The 17,974-nt window shown below is 36.1% G+C and overlaps 1 long non-coding RNA gene across 2 annotated transcripts in view; it reads left to right on the top strand.

Moving 5' to 3' along the window:
* The window catches only part of LOC147375741 (uncharacterized), a 629,781-nt gene that overhangs the window by 330,469 nt on the left and 281,338 nt on the right, over positions 1-17,974 (top strand). For both annotated transcript variants that reach the window (XR_015160409.1, XR_015160408.1), the window contains exon 7: positions 2,631-2,703. This is a non-coding gene — a long non-coding RNA (uncharacterized LOC147375741). The remainder of the gene's footprint in view (positions 1-2,630; positions 2,704-17,974) is intronic.

The raw sequence follows: 17,974 nt of genomic DNA, 5'->3' as shown, positions 1-17,974 counted from the left end.
GAATGAAAAAACTGATCAGCTTATGAGACTTGTGAAATTGTCAAGAAGCTAAAACATCATGAGCACAATTCTTGACTCTCAATATCTCTTATGTAATCATAAAATAATTATTATTCTATAGTATTATTACAGGTGAATAACATATTCCCTACACTCAGGAAATGGTCTCTAAAGAGGTATTTATAAAGTGATAACGTAAGTGCTGGCTTCCCTCATGGCTCAGATGGTAAAGAATGTGCCTGCAATGTAGGAGACCTGCGTTGGATTCTTGGGTCAGGAAGAACCCCTGGAGAAGGGAATGACAACCCACTCCAGTATTCTTGCCTGGAGAATCCCATGGACAGAGGAGCCTGGCGAGCTACAGTCTGTGGGATTGCAAAGAGTTGGACACAACCGAGCGACTAACACAGAACAACAGCAAATATGCCACAATAATATTAGTACTCATAAGAATCATTTTATACCCTCATACTACCAATCAGTCACAAATATTTATTGGCATGATAGAAAAAGCTGCGATGATAAAATTATCTGGACTATAGTCATTAATTTATTAATAATTCTGAAAAGTGATTTATTTAGTAATATTCACATCAGGTTGTAAAGAACACTGGGGTTTAAGAATGGAGTCATTGGTAATTGAAGAAGGAAAAGTCAATTTAATTATCCCTTCCTCTTATTCAAGCAAGTAGAATATTGTATTAAAACACTAGTTTCATCAGATAAGCACAATATAAGGTAATAGGAAAACTCAGAGAAAGATGATGTGCACCAAAGCAGACAGGGACTGTTTCCATGAAACCAGGATTCTTAATAGCACATCATGGGCCAGCTGCTCACCATTATTTCACTAGCAGGCAAGTCTTTGATTGCATCCTCAGGAAATTTAAACCTGGTAGAATTTTCAATATAATTATACTTAATTGGTTGTACAGTTCAGTTCAGTCAGTTCAGTCGCTCAGTTGTGTCCGACTCTTTGTGACCCCATGAATTGCAGCACGCCAGGCCTCCCTGTCCATCACCAACTCCTGGAGTTCACTCAGACTCACGTCCATTGAGTCAGTGATGCCATCCAGCCATCTCATCCTCTGTCGTCCCCTTCTACTCCTGCTCCCAATCCCTCCCAGCATCAGAGTCTTTTCCAAAGAGTAAACTCTTTGCATGAGGTGGCCAAAGTACTGATTGTACAAGCACTTCCTAACTTTGAGTGGAGCTGAACTCTAAATGTTAATTTAAACTTATCTGTTTGTATTTTAAACACATTTTCCTGTAGAAAGAATGCCATGTGTGATGGTTAGGTTTGGAGGCTATTTATAAGAGCCTCTTTTGCATACCATTGGAAACCAGACGTATAACAATGATGGCAAATATTATTTCAGCTACATTTACTGCACCTTACCCTGCTTCTACAAAAATATGCATCTAAGTCCTACTTCTGAATATCAGGAACCACTTTCCTTAGCAGTGGTATCTCTCCTGGAAAGGGTCCCTTCTTATTGTGAACCCTTAGTTTATCAACTCCTTTTCCTTCTACATCTGCATAAAAATAGAAGCTCATGAGGTAATCTTCTTGCTACATATTTTATATTAAGGGGGAAAAAAGACATTAACCTTCTAGGGGAGTAGGAGCTAGTTCTTCCTCCATCTGCAGTTTACAGAAATAGGTTGCTTGTAATGTAGAGACTGTGCTGTCATTATGTTAACACACCGGCTCATAGTGGTGTGTGTTCTACCACATCTACCGTTGGATGTTTGCTCAGTGTATCTATTCAATGTATCCTTAAAGGCAGAAATTATGACTGACAGTTGTATAGTGATTTGCAATATATAGAGTACTTTCACAACATTTTTCTTTTTAATGCCAACAATAACCCTAAAAATTAAGTGTTTTTATCCCATAATAGTGACTAAGACTCAGTAATGTGATGTAATATATCCAAAGACCCACCACTATTAAATGGCAGAGCTGTGATTCTAAGGAAGATATTTTTGGTCCCTAACTTCTGTGCTCTGCCTATGATGTCAGACTGCCATAGCAGAATTTATACTGTCAAACAACTGAGGGTTGAACACTCAAATCAAGTTAAAGCATTTGTACCAGTCTTTCTTTTAGAAATTGAAGAATCCTCCTCAGCATTAACTTGGGGTTTCTTTAAGTCCACCATTACGGAAACAATTGGATTTTCTGCCAAGAAACATTAAGGCTGATTTGACAAGAATGACGAGGCACTTTAAGAGTTGATTGACTGTTAGTACAAGGCTTTTAAAGCTTTCTAAAATTGCTTAAACTATAAGTGAAAGAAATGGAACTATCTACACAGAGTTTCAAAGCAAAGCCTAGGACATAAAGAACAAATGGTAGGATAGTCAGATATGTATATGTCTACCCAACAATTCTCTGATTCCTACAATATACAGGTTCATTTGGTTTTCCCACAATGTTCTATAGTTCTCACGCTCAGGGACACATTGAGGTCTAAATTTATGAATATTAAAGAATAGTTTCGTGTTTATTGAAGGACTTTCAGAAGATCTATTTAGCTAAGACTCTTGTTGAGATATGTATTTGCAACTCTAACTTGGAACTTCTAATCTAAAGCAAATTTTACCCTCTTCACTTTTTTTGATAGGGTGTGGCAACACGAGAAATCAATAGAAAACAGAATCTTTGAAGTTGACAGCATCTCTGATGAAATCTTCAAGGTGAGTTATAGGAACTTCAGTTATTATAAATCCATACTTAGGACCCATGGTGACAGAATTATTTCAAAATTATTACAATTTTAAAGAAAAAATAAGGCAAGATTTTTCTCCATCTCCTTTTCAAAGAACACATTGAACTACAATGTTCATTAATGTTAATAACAGATTTTTCACTGTTCTCCTGTTAAAGGAAAACAAATTAACAAAAAGAATCTTTTATACAATGTGTTTTTTTTTAATCTCATAAAACTCTGGCTTTTAAAAATAATTTTTAAGAAGATTCTTAACTGTGAACTTTTCCTAATCTTCACATTTAATTAATAATCATTTATATTAGAATCTTGAGTCCTTTAAGGAATGAAATTCCAACAAGAAATATTATCATCTAATCCTCATATTACTTCAGTAATATGAGGCCATTGACAACCTTAGTATTAGAAAAAATAGCCAAGCTCAGAGTTAAGGAAAATAACCAAGTAAATGGTCAGCTATTTAAATAGACTGATAGAGAAACCCACATTGATTTCCAAATGCTATCACATTCATAATGTTAAGAGTTTTGGTCACTTGAAAACAGATTTTTGAAATCTTTTCCTAAGACAGCAGAAAATGCCACTTGTACTTAAGGTTTAGAAGACTCATTTTATATAAATAAGCACCTATTAAATTAAGTCCCTGATACAGTTGAAATAGATGGTGATATTCTAGTCTTTCTTAAATTTTTTCATTTTAGAAGATGAAGTTCACCAACCATCTAGAATCCCACCATAAATGTTCAAGCTTCATAGTATAAAAAAGTAAATGTTTAAAGTTCTGATGTATCATTTGAAATTTCTCTTCTGTAATGATGCAACTGGAGGATAAGAGCTGGCTTTCTCAATATTGTGCTATTGACATTTTGGGTCAGGTAATTCTTTGTTTTGGGGAGCTGTCCTAGGCATGTAGGATGTTTAGCAGCAGCCTTGGATTCTACCTCTTAGATGTCAGTAGCTCTTTCAACCAAATTATAATGACCAAAAATGTCTCCTAACATTGCCAAATGTCCCTTGGGTAGATGGACAGAGGGACAAAACCATGCCTGCTTAAGAACCACTGGGGTGGAAGCGTAGACTTCTAGGGCTCTACTCCATTTTAGTTTTTTTAGGTATTGAATTTGAAGGTGAGTTGGCTAAATAACATGTCCTAGATCATGCAATTGATTAGAAGTTGAGGTAGAACCCAAACCTAGATCTTATTATTCTTATAGTATTCTTCCCATTGTAGCATATTAACTTTGGATATTACTGTGGAAGGAATATTCCACTGACCCATGAACACTAAAGTCATTACTCAGGAACATCCTAGGTGCCTTGAGATGGTGGCCATCTGAGTAAGTCAGAAAGAACGCATTATTTATATGAATGAAATAGAAATATTCAGAAAAGTTTTACTTGTTATAGTTCAGTCTTGCAGATACTTCAGGTGATGATAATAGCGTCAAACTGCTCACACAGCATGTTTGAAGTTGTACTGCAATGAAATTAATCTGTGCAAGTCTCTTACCTTCTGCCACCTTATTTTAGATAGAAATTTGTTGCAAGTGTCCTGATACCATAATAGTTTATACTAAAGGCAGACAAAATGTGCCTGGCAGGAGCAATAAACTAAAGACCGAATTAATAACCCAGGACCACTCATTACGTAAGGAAATTTGTACATAAGCTGTGACAGTGTCTGTCCCCTTGAATTGGCCCCATTAGCCATCTCTGGTTTGTTAAAGTAATATTGGAAACCTTCTCTAACAAGCGATCACCAAGAAAGTCCACTGCTGGGTAACCAGCTGTTTGAGGAACTAAAGAGAATAAAAAGAGGGTGAAAACAGATGGGATATATTTTGCATTTTTTACTCAGACATGAATATGTACACATATTATATTAGGCCATCTCTCCCACACATATCCCTTTCTCCTTGGCACATTATGTTAACCATTCATCACTTCCATATATCAACTTCATCCAAGAATTATGTATGCTCTTTCTTTCTTAGATTACCCCCTTCTTTACACTACTTTTTATTGAGCTCTTTGGTTAAAATGTGTTAATTTTTCATAAGACATTTTATAACTTATGCTGCATGGAAGATTTTTTGTGTGAAGTGTATGTTTGTTTGAAGCAGAATTTATATTGTGTGGTTAGCTGGTAGTCCTACTAGGCTTCAAGACTGGGAGGATTCTGGATCATTAACTGCACTTTAGATTGTCTGAATGTCAATCAGACTGAGTGTGAAAGCTTTTAAAATAATTTTTAAAATCTTATGCATAAGGAATATCTATTTTTGTTGAGCTGAAAAATAAAGAAAAAAATAATAAAGAAAAAAATCATAATTATACATAGTCTCATCCCCTGGAGATTATAGATTAATTACCCCTCTCCTCCCCACACACATACAGACACCAACACACACACATGCATGTATGTATGTATGCATTCATGTGTATATATATATGTGTATATATGTATACATATGTATATATTGGGGATTATGTGATAAACAATTTTTGCCACTTTTTCATGTTGTTATGATTAGTTTTTTGTGCCTTTGATTATTCAAAGATGTATTCTAATTGTATGCAGATACTCTAATTTATTTAAATATTCTTCATTTTCTTGTTATTGAACTTTTGATTCCAATTTTATCTGGCTATTTTAGTATAATATATAATATAATAGTAAATTGATGATACAATTGATTTTGTACCTTTGTTTTTCCTAGCTGTTTTTCCTTTGATTTCCTAGAAGTCAAATGCTGAATGTAAGACCATAAACATTTATAAAACTCCTGATACATATTGCCAGCTTGTCCTCCAAACAGATTCATCAATTTAAATTTCCACCAGAGATGTATGAGGAGATTTTTAATTTAAATGAAAAATGTAGTTGCTTAATAAGTGTGAGCATTAAACAACCTAAGAATTTTTTTATATGAATCCCTTCCCCACTTTTGGCACTATAATTTTATTTTTAACATTAACTGCTTTTAATGAGTGGACATGGATCAAAAGTAAAAGAATGTGATAGGGGCTGCCAAAATACTTTTTATTTTTAAAATAATGGAATCATTAAAGATATATAAAATATCAAATATGAAAGGGTATTAGATATCATTTAATACACTTTCTCCTTTACTCAAAATTTAGTCATTTATTAAGCATTTATTATATGTCATTTCTGTAATCTTAAATCCAGTTGGGAATATAAAAAAAGTGTATAATGAATTGTAATATATTCTACAAATATAAAGACAGTAGACAAAGTGCAACGGAAATGTATGCGAGTGGGGGAAATGTTTAACTTTTCTCTGAAGGATAGAACCAGAAAAACACGTGTGGAAGAGATAATTCCTAAAGAATGAATTTTTTTTTTTTCAGTAGAGGGAAAAAAGGGTTTCTGGGATGAAACAACATTAAATAGATAAGAGGACATGAATTTATACCGCTTACTATTATACAGCTTACTCAAACAACACTGGTAGTGAGGAACATAGAAGGCAACACATGTAGTGTTAGTATCACATTTTCAGTGTCATGTTAAGAAGTTTAGTCTTATTTTCTAGCCACTGAAGATTTCTGAGCAGGGGACATGATTCTTTCTGTATCTGTATCTTCAAGTGAGAAGAAACTGGAGGCAAAATGGGTGACTGTCAGTGTTGCTGAAATGAGACGATAAGGGCTTGAACCGTGTCAAGTGGTGGAAAGACTGCACGTGAGGCGATGGGGTAAAAGCCATATCCCATCAACCAGTCCATCAGCAAATATTGACTAAGTGCAATCTAGGTGCTAGAGATTCAGAGAAGAACAAGATAGGACATTCTCCCGCATGGAATTTTCTCTTTTTTTAAGAGAATTGGTGCAATAAATAAGTAAATATAACAGAAAACTAATGATGATGGACACTGTGCTTAGGGTGCCATGAGGTTAGAGTAAAGGGGGTCTTCTCAGTTAGGATGACATACAAACTGCTGCATGGAGGTTGAGAGAAAAAGACAGCCATGTGAAGAGCCAGAGTTCCCTCACTCTCAGAGAGATGAAAAGTGAGAAGGCTGCAGGGAGAAACATTTTACAGAAGAACAGATAAATAATTGGAAAGGCTATATAGGGGAGGGAATAATCATATCAACTTTAGAGTCATATACTCATGACTACAAATCCATGCTATTCAGCTTACCCTATTAAGCCTCAGCTTCTAGTTGAGCTGTTCCAGGTCCTGAAATGATGCTGTGAAAGTGCTGCACTCAATATGCCAGCAAATTTGGAAAACTCAGCAGTGGCCACAGGACTGGAAAAGGTCAGTTTTCATTCCAATCCCAAAGAAAGGCAATGCCAAAGAATGCTCAAACTACCGCACAATTGCACTCATCTCACACGCTAGTAAGGTAATACTTAAAATTCTCCAAGCCAGGCTTCAGCAATATGTGAACCATGAACTTCCAGATGTTCAAGCTGGTTTTAGAAAAGGCAGAGGAACCAGAGATCAAATTGCCAACATCCGCTGGATGATGGAAAAAGCAAGAGAGTTCCAGAAAAACATCTATTTCTGCTTTATTGACTATGCCAAAGCCTTTGACTGTGTGGATCACAGTAAACTGTGGAAAATTCTGAGAGATGGGAATACCAGACCACCTGATCTGCCTCTTGAGAAATTTGTATGCAGGTCAGGAAGCAACAGTTAAAACTGGACATGGAACAACAGACTGGTTCCAAATAGGAAAAGGAGTACGTCAAGGCTGTATATTGTCACCCTGTTTATTTAACTTATATGCAGAGTACATCATGAGAAACGCTGGACTGGAAGAAACACAAGCTGGAATCAAGATTGGCAGGAGAAATATCAATAACCTCAGATATGCAGATGACACCACCCTTATGGCAGAAAGTGAAGATGAACTAAAAAGCCTCTTGATGAAGATGAAAGTGGAGAGTGAAAAAGTTGGCTTTAAGCTCAACATTCAGAAAACTAAGATCATGGCATCCAGCCCCATCACTTCCTGGGAAATAGATGGGGAAACAGTGGAAACAGTGTCAGACTTTATTTTTGGGGGCTCCAAAATCACTGCAGATGGTGACTGCAGCCATGAAATTAAAAGACGCTTACTCCTTGGAAGGAAAGTTATGACCAACCTAGATAGCATATTCAAAAGCAGAGACATTACTTTGCCAACAAAGGTTCGTCTAGTCAAGGCTATGGTTTTTCCTGTGGTCATGTATGGATGTGAGAGTTGGACTGTGAAGAAGGCTGAGCACCGAAGAATTGATGCTTTTGAACTGTGGTGTTGGAGAAGACTCTTCAGAGTCCCTTGGACTGCAAAGAGATCCAACTAGTCCATTCTGAAGGAGATCAGCCCTGGGATTTCTTTGGAAGGACTGATGCTAAAGCTGAAACTCCAGTACTTTGGCCACATCATGCGAAGAGTTGACTCATTGGAAAAGACTCTGATGCTGGGAGGGATTGGGGGCAGGAGGAGAAGGGGACGACAGAGGATGAGATGGCTGGATGGCATCACTGACTCGATGGACGTGAGTCTGGGTGAACTCCGGGAGTTGGTGATGGACAGGGAGGCCTGGTGTGCTGCGATTCATGGGGTCGCAAAGAGTCGGACACGACTGAGCGACTGATCTGATCTGATCTGATCCCCTATAAAATGAGAAAAATAATGCAAACTTTAAAAAAAAAATCACTGTAAAGATTATATATAGTAATATATGTAAAATTTAGCACATTCACTTCAGATAGTAAAAATTCAACAGAAAGTAGTCACCATCATCATCATGAAGAAAAGGAAATTTTGAGCCCTTCAAGTTTTTATCTTCAGTGACTGAGAAATGAGCAGGGAAGCCCAGAATAGAAGCATGTTGGCATATTCAGATAGTGAATCTGCTTTGAGAGGCTTGTTGGAAATCCAGGGGACATTTGGACCTGGAGGTCAGGAGAAAGGTCAGCATACAAAGCATGTAGGAATCACTGGTATTGCCCAATAGAAATAAAAATAAAATACAAAATCAAGATGAGAAAACTGTGCATGTAGCACTTCATGAGGGTAATCTTTTTTTTTTTTTTTAGAGAAATATCTAATAGTTTGAAAAAAATCTTTTAATAATTTGAAATCCATGTCCAGTTTATATCCAGTGGCCCTGATCAATATTTATGGAAATATGCAGAATAAAAACAATCTCTATTTAAAATAATAGCTTTTTCAGATATTTGGAAAACGGTATGTTTGACTCCTCAGTTTTATTTGGGAAAAATGGTCACAAATATTTCAATCTTTCCTCAGATATTGGGACTTTTATGGCCTCTTGTCATTCTGATTGTATTTTAGATGAAATTTAGTCTGCTTTTGCCCAGAACTAGCCCAATATTCCAAATGTGATTTGACTACCTTGTTAGTTCTTACCTATTATTTTCATCTGTTGGAGTCTTTATAGTTTTATTTTTTTCATCTCTCATATTAGTGATTGTGCCAACTTTATGTTATATATTAATACCAATTCGACAGATATGATTTCTAAATCTTTATCCAAGTTGTGAACTATTCTTGCTATTCACTAGTAAGTAGACAGGTACCCTTGGCTTCGTTTTGCTTGAAAGTTAGACTTTAAAGTAGGGCTTTCCTGGTGGCTCAGATGGTAAAGCGTCTGCCTGCAATGAGGGAGATCCGGGTTTGATCCCTGGGTCGGGAAGATCCCCTGGAGAAGGAAATGGCAATCCACTCCAGTGCTCTTGCCTGGAAAATCCCAAAGACGGAGGAGCCTGATAGGCTACAGTTGTTGGTTGCAAAGAGTAGGACACGACTGAGTGACTTCGCTTCACTTAGACTTTAAAGTGTTGTCAGAGACTGAGCATAAAGAAACCAAAAGGAAATAAAAAAAAGGAGATGGGATAAAAACTATTTGACGTTGACTGTGGGAACTGTAAAATCTTGGGAGATATTTGGGCCACCTCTTTATTTCTCCTTAATGAGGATGATTATATTAACAATGACGGTGATGGTAATAATAATTATAACAAATAGGTTACTGATAACTAGTCTGATAAGTGCTGAAACTCAGTTCTCACAAAAATCTTATGAGGAAGCATTATTATTATTTTCATCACCTTTTTTTCAAATAAGGAAACTGAGCTTTAGAATAAATAATGTGCCCAGAGTCACACAAATAGAAAATGAATGAATCTGGGATTTGAATCCAGGCAGTGTAATTCCAATACACTAAACTATACTGCTCTGTTTAGTATGAATAATTATAACTTTTTAGCCTGTGTCACTTTCAATACCAGTAATCTTTATTTTAAGGGATATTTTTTTACAAGAAATGATCATGTTATTACTGGATACATGAGAGTAATTAGAAAAGAAAACTGGGTTAGGATAGAGATTCGGGGCAGCTGGCTTGGCTCGCTCACCAGCTAAGTCCTTCTTCCTATATATATGGATCTCACAGCGGACATGAGCAAAATTGAAAAAAAATGCGTGAACCTTCAGAATTCAAAATCTTTGACCTTAACAGTCAAAGATTAAATATGTAACTACCAAGGAATTAATGTCTCCATTTTGGGAGAAAGGGAAGAAATTTAAATTAAAAAGATGTTTGCCTTACAAAATTCTCCTTAGTCCTCCTGTTTTTGTAGTAAGGTTTGGATGGCTGTGGCAAAATCTTCAGTAGTTCCAATGGTCATCAACTTGAATGGGGGATATAATCAGTTAACAAATATTCTATTTGATTGTATGAGTAGAGTCCAAGAAACACTCAATATGTACTTGAAGATTTAGTGTTGAAATGGATCTATTGACATATTTAAATGTTACCCACAAAATTTAGAGGCAATTTTTGTAAAGAGAAATTGGAGAAACCAGAAACTTCTATTAATGCAGGTAATTCCATTTTGCTACATAAATAATTAAATGTATACATATCTTATAAATGTCAGTACTTAAATTGGAGAGAATTTTCCAAGATCTTTTCAGATTGATACCCTATTTAGTTGAACAAAAAGAGAAGCAAGTGATGATCCAGTGCTTTTTTAAAAACTCTGGTGAACCGGAGAGACTATGACATTTAAAATGCACATCTAAAAGCTTCTAGGTGGAATTTAAATAACTTCATTATTTTACCTTTTCCTTCAAACCACCCCAAATATCCTGACTACACTATGGACCAATCACTTGACCAATTTTCTGTATAATTGAAATCATATGCCTTCAAAACCACTAGTAGGGGGAATGCTTCTGAGACTCCTTCCTAGCCGTATCTTTTTTATACTTGTGTAACTTAAAAATGACCAGGCAGAAGTTTTTTCTTGTCTTTAAATTGCTTTGCCAAGTTTCAGCTTTGAGCACATTTTTATGACTGATTTATTAAACCTGGAAACTAGAAGTTTATAATAGAAATTCTCATAAAGCCTTAACTCCAGCATTGCTAACAGGTACTCTAAAGAATGGGAGCACTGATAGACTCTCGGCAGAGGCATTTCTAGAACACAACCTGAGAAATTTGGTCACGTGGCCATTTATTTATTTTTAGGTGAATAATCTTGAACCATTCTAGCAGAAATTTTTGTTCTGTTGACAAATAGGAAGCATGTAGTAGTCTGGCTATGAATCATACCTTCTGTTGTCATTATTAATTTTAAGGACACATTAAAAGAAGCTTCCTCCATAACACTGCACTCGGGGAAAAGGAAAAAAAAAATTTGTGCTTATCTTTCAGGCTGACTGAGGAGATTTATTGCAAATAAAATGATTCCAAATTGACTAGGAAGATTTATTGGAAATGAAATTATTAGAAATCCCTGTTCCTTTTTAAGATATTTAGAATGTACCTAAGTGGAACATTTTTGCTTTAGTTTCAGAAATACAAACTTCTGGCATTGCTCATCATTAGAATTTTTCCCTGCAGGCTTTGGCTTTATTAGCAGCTTAAGAGTATATTTAGCACTGTCATATGCGAAATCTCTTCACTCTGTTAAACTAATATGGGATAAAATGTCTTTTTTTACAGTGTTACTCATTCATTATATAAAAATGAAAGCCACCACTTCAGTGTGGATCCAGAGCTACTATTTTTATGACAAAGGAGAGGTGACAATACATATCCCGTAGGCACAATGAGAGTATTATATAAGAGTCATTAGTATAATTGATATCCATAGAAAGAGTGTTTTATCCAACATGATTAAAATGCGCAATACATTATGTAGGTTCCAGCATTCCAGCTGCTATGTTGTAATCTTTCCTTTGATAGATATCTAGTGAAAAATAAAATTATCCTCGTTAAAAGGATAATCTTCTACTACTTAAGGCTGTGAGAATGTGAGACAGTTGCATGCCAAGTGCTTCAACCATTTACATGTGATTTTCACCTGTGTGTTGTGTTTTGTTTCGAATTTCTCAACCATGGAGAGACAGGAGAAAAGGTCTCTTTAAGGAAAGGCATCTTTCCCCATGAGCTAGGAAGAAGCCTGAGTTATAATTCTTTGCCTTTGTTTGAAATTCTCCTTTTTAGGTCCACCTTAAATGCCTACAGTAGTGAGACCCATCAGTAAATGAAATCACAGAGCCTAAAATTTTAAATTGGCTTCAAGTTGAGAGTAATGTCTTAAAGGCAAATGAATCAAATAATTATTTTAAAAGAGTGTCTCTGCACACAATATACACATTGACTGATTCATTCATTTTAAAGGTATTTATTGATTACCTACTTTGTACTAAGTGCTTAGTCAGGTGCTGGGGACCCATAGAACTTCTTATCCATGAATTTTATTTTAAATAGTGAATCAGGAGGGAAAAACAGGTGGATATCAAATAAGCCTGGTTTCCCCTCTTTAGTCCTCAGAAGCATGCATTATTGAGTCCTAGAGCTAGAACAACAGATAACATTATGTTGATACAATGTTCATCTCAAAGAAGTAAAAGCAGAGTGTATACACTACTAGCTCAACACTTATAATAGCATCTCTGAGTTACTGTCATTTTTTCCTTTTTGCATGTATTGGTGATAATAGCAATACTGCTGCTGCTGCTGCTGCTAAGTCGCTTCAGTTGTGTCTGACTCTGTGCGACCCCATAGACGGCAGCCCACCAGGATCCCATCCCTGGGGTTCTCCAGGCAAGGACAACTGAGAAAAGGGTTGAATGCTAAGGCTACTGGGAGATATCCAGGAAAGGGAAGTCAGTAACAAGAGAAGCAGTATGTCTACTTCTTAACTAAGTGCCTTATCTGCCAGAGCAAAGAGGTCTGTTGCAAGCTGCCCTGGTAATTAGAAGTTCCTCTTTCTTCCCTTCAACAGACCTCCAATAGTGTTGAGAAACAAATGAAATAAAATATTTAAACTTCTTTGTAAACAAACCATAAAGTGCTTTCTGGATTTGTGGCATCACTCTAATTTTTGTATACTAATTTCTGTAAGTTGCAGGCCTTATCTATAAATAGGGGAGAGCACTTTGCTGCCCATCGAAGTTATAAATGCACTTTAAGTAGGAAGGGATATCAGCTGTTTTTGAGGATCCTGGATACCAAGAAATGTCAAAATGATTATCTGAAAATTATGTAAGGAAATGAGTTGCTCAGCAAATCCACATTCTTGGCTGTCTTTGGTAGTATAGTATAGATAGTAAGGCATCAGTGTTTGAGAATGCAAATTATCCTTTAAGGACAGGACAGTGAAAAATAAGAGGCAATATTAGATTAACCACACACTTAGGTAAAAACTTTGTAGGATGAAATAATGATGGACTGAACATATACTAGGGAGACTGAATTATCTTTTCCTGCTCCTCATTTGTCTGTAGTTGACCGAATGCTTTCATTTGTGAATAATAAACTAATGTCATGGTATAGTGTCTTGCTTCCCAAGATGGTCAGATTCCATCAGGTTGTAACTTGATTACACATTCCCACATTCCTCCCTTCCCATAATATTCTTTACACAATGCTGCAATTTTCAGGTGTATCCTCCAGCCTCACCCCAGCTTTATCTCTCAGCTTTTCCTTCGGATGTCATCTATGACATTTGCAATCACAGAATAGACTAACTTATCTTCTCTACCAGTGTTCTAAAAAGTGACTGACTTCATCTCATTATTTCGTCATCATTATTCACAGGAATTTGATGTGATTTTTGTTGTATGCTGGTCCACATGATGTCTTCTTGCACCTTGGGATGGTGAGATTTCCTGGGAGCAGATTTCAGAATTTTCTGTACATCCTCCTTATTACAAAGATTCAGATATGCCTGTGGTCTTATAAAAGTTTCAGTGATGAGATGATGATTCTAATAGAGCATAAATATTGTTATTATTAGCTAGAGTAATAATGACAGATGAGGAGAATGGTAAAGACTTGGCATGGTCTTATCCTCAGAGTGTTCAGTGTTTCCACTGGCACAACTGAAGATATCATTTAGTATACCAAGAAGATACGTGGTGATTCAGGAGCCATTACCAGCCTCTGTTAGAGCCTTTTCAAATCCAGTGCTTATTGTGTATGTTATGAATAAGAGAGCACAGAAATTATGCATGCAGGGCCAAATTCTCATCTTGCTCTGGACCCCCATGGACCTCTCTTTGAAGTCAATAGGAGCTCAGCAGGGGGTAGAACAAGATGAGAATTTGGAAAAGGAACGTGAAGAAAAAGGGATAATTTTCCCCGACCATATCATCATTTGGTGTGCGTTAAACGCTCACACAGTGCCTCACCCCAATTCCTTTTTACTTCAGTATCAATAAAATGGCATGACAGATTTTTCTGTGTGTGTCTCCGTATGTATGTACTGTAGGTCATTTTCAATGGGAAGAGAATTGGATAACTTCAATCACTCTCCTGTAAGCTGTTATTATTGAACTGAGCCAGAAATGCTTTATTTTCAATACAGAAATATTCACATAATACTACTTTCATGCAAATTCAGGTGCTATAAGTTTTCAAAGATTTTCCAGAAAGGACATTTTCCACTGGCCCAAATAATTAACAACTTGTCTTTGTCCCCTTGCTTCCATTCAACAAATTCTTACTTTGTCTACTGCGGGATGCCCGCACAAATGTGTGCTCTCCCAGGACAACACTGTTTGAAATCAACAATGCAGTTTTTGTTTCTGCATTCTAATATCCACCCACCTCTCAGGATTTGCATTGTTTGGTACACACAATGCTAAATGAATGTCCAGAGGGGAACTTTGAAAAACAACCTGCCCATAAGCTAGAGGCCACACCTTCCACATTCAAGATGATGCCCACACTTTGTCAAATTGGCACATGCCTTTTGAAGAGGGGTTGCCCTCAGAAACTTGGCTTTCAAGATAAAGCTAGTTTCGATCACGCCATTTCCTTTGAGGAAGAAACCAAACTCTGTCAGAATTTCACACCTGAATGTGTGCGGATGAAATGTCCTTTAACTTAAGGCCATTAATATTCACGGGATATCTAACATAATTCAGGAGGGTCTGTTATATATGATAGTAACAATATCATTTACACTGAACCTTAAAAATATTGACAAAGACAAGTTCTTAAACACTGATGAAACCTTGTATTGTGTGTTATGATTTCTTGGTTTTATACTTGGTGCAGTTTTTCAATTAACTGCTCTGTATTCAGGGCGATTATTCATTTATTATAGTCAGTTTAGATACGGTAAAGATTAAAGTAGTAAAACAAATCATTTTAGTGACACTGGCTAGTGATACACTGTTATTATTCTGATTTTTATTTGTTTGTTTTTTTTATTTGGCTCTTGCAAGACAGGATTTATAGTACCTACTTTTGAATGCTAAGTCTTTTTCCTTCCCGGTCTCTATTTTTATGGTTTTAAATAAGCAAAAACAGCCATAAGATTTGAACTGGAGTTAACTCTATCTAATTTATCAAATGAAAGATACATGTGTAGAAATACTAATTCACACACACAAACATTTTCAAAATTATTTTTGGTCAGTGGCAAGATTTTCTCGGTTATATGAAATAAGTACCTGGTCTTTTTAAAGTGTAAAGATTCCCAGAAGTGTGGAAGGCAAGAGTTGAATTTATGTAGTACATAAATGACGCGTCAGTATATGAAAAATCTTATAAGAAATAGCACACAATTTTGAATGCAAGCAAACCAAGGTAACTACACATATTAGACATTTGGAAGTTAATGATACAGAGCTCAGTGCTTTCTGTCAACCTTGCCGTGTGGTTTTCCCAGTGTATTGCAACGACATGCCCTGTAATGTGTCATTTTGCTTCTAAAGGGGTTTACATGCTTTTGAAAGTGACTTAGATTTTGGCAAAGTTTATTTTATGCATTATGCATAAAAGTTGTCATCAGGATTTAACAAAGCATTTTGCAGAGAAAGATTAGAAATAAAATCTCTGCACACCAAAATGATTTGGATGGTTTTGCGAGATGGTGTGAACTTAAAAAAAATTAGCATGTATCTTAGCCCTTTTTCAAATTTCAAAAGATGAAAAAGCTCTACAGTGAAGAGAATTTTAATGTACAGCATTGGAGCAAAGCTCATCAATGCTATTTTGTTTCCCTTTTGGCTAGTATTTTCCTATTTATAACATTAACAATTCCATATCCAGTGGACTTACAATGGCATTAAGACAAGGAATTTTCAGGTTCAATAATGAGTGTGAGGTATTTCCTACTTGAGAAATGAGGGTATTTAAAGAGGAGACCTATTCCATATGTTTTGATTTGAAGGCATAGGACTCTTAATGGAATACAACTGTATTTGTGGGTGAAGAGAAGAAATTGATTCGGAAAACTGGTGGAAGAAAATGTTAGGATTTTAAGTTAAAATGACCATTTTACAATGTTCCCTGTATTTTAACACTTTTTAAAGCTAGACACATTAGTTCCTTCTCCTTCCATGTTTTAAATGAAGAATGTAGTTCTACAGGAGTTAAAAGATCTCCCTTCCTATATAACTAAGCTTCTCTGGGGACAGCACTGAAGAATTCTGTTTTTAAAGGCATATGGAGAAAGAGTAACATTTTTTTTTTTACTTAAACAAGAAATGAACTAGTTGAAACTTGAAACTTAAGCCTTGAAATACATCTCTTCTGAAGTTAAACTGAGTGTCTTGACTTCCAGTCTTTCTCCCTATACTCCCAGGGTCATGTCCAATTCTGGGTGTTCCTTTTATGTGTATCTTTATAAGGATAGTTATTCCACCTGTGGCATTGCTGAGACTATTTCTGGTAGCTTCTGATACATACATGCTAAAGGTCTGGTAGCTTCACACCATGAGCAGATTGAAGTCCTTGCTTTTTATTGCTATTTTTGGAGGTATCATTACTGCAGAATTTAGGATACAGCCCTTGGAAATCCACTTTTTTTTTTTTGGCAACCACACAGCAGCGCTCCTTGGAGTGCTCCTGCTATTAGTGATTGTATGAGTCAGCTGTGAACAATACCCACAGAAACCCAGGAATGTTGCTCTTTCGCAGTCACCAGAGGGTCTTATGTGTTGTTTCAGGTAGCAATTCACATTTTGTTAGTAATGTCATTGCACTTTTTTTTTTCCCACTGTACAGACTTCGGGGTCTTTTTCACCACCAAGAAGATTAAAAAAAAATACATATATAGCTTGCTCTTTTATTTTTGGTTACTCACTTCCAGGAAAGTTAATTGGAACTGATTGGTTTTATTTGCTGACTTACCAAATACCATGGAACTGGAAACAAATGAAGAAACATTAGCATTCTACTGTCTGCTTTAGTTTGTTTAACTCTATTCCTCTCAGCTTGTCTCTTATCCACAAACCATTTTTTTTTAAAAGAACACCAGTGTCTGGATGAAATGAGAAAATTGAGTTGAAGGATCATAATCATAATAATAATGCTTTACACTTGCATAGTGGAGAAGGAAATGGCAACCCATTCCAGTATTCTTGCCTGGGAAATCCCATGAACAGGGGAGCCTGGCAGACTACAGTCCATGGGGTCACAAAGAGTTGGACACCACTGGTAGACACACACATACACACTTGCATCGATCTTTAAAATTTTTTCAATTATATTCATCTCTGCTATAATTGGATTCCCGTAACAGTTCTTTAAAATAGGACGGAAGGAAAAGAACACTTAGCGAATATCTTCTGTTCAAAATATATTCACCACATTATCTCACTTAATCCTTGTATGGCACTGATGATTTAAAAATTATTTCTCCTAATTTCAAGAGGAAATGATGACTAATGGTGTGATTTGTGAGAATCCTGGGTTTGAACCCTGCTCGGATGGCTCCCAAA

The sequence above is a fragment of the Bos grunniens genome, chromosome 3 (assembly GCF_055505025.1).
Source record: "Bos grunniens cultivar Pamir isolate PY7600 chromosome 3, Bosgru_T2T1.0, whole genome shotgun sequence".
Taxonomy (NCBI): domain Eukaryota; kingdom Metazoa; phylum Chordata; class Mammalia; order Artiodactyla; family Bovidae; genus Bos; species Bos grunniens.
The sequence above is the reverse complement of the archived record's forward strand: the minus strand, read 5'-3'. Positions and strand labels throughout refer to the sequence as shown.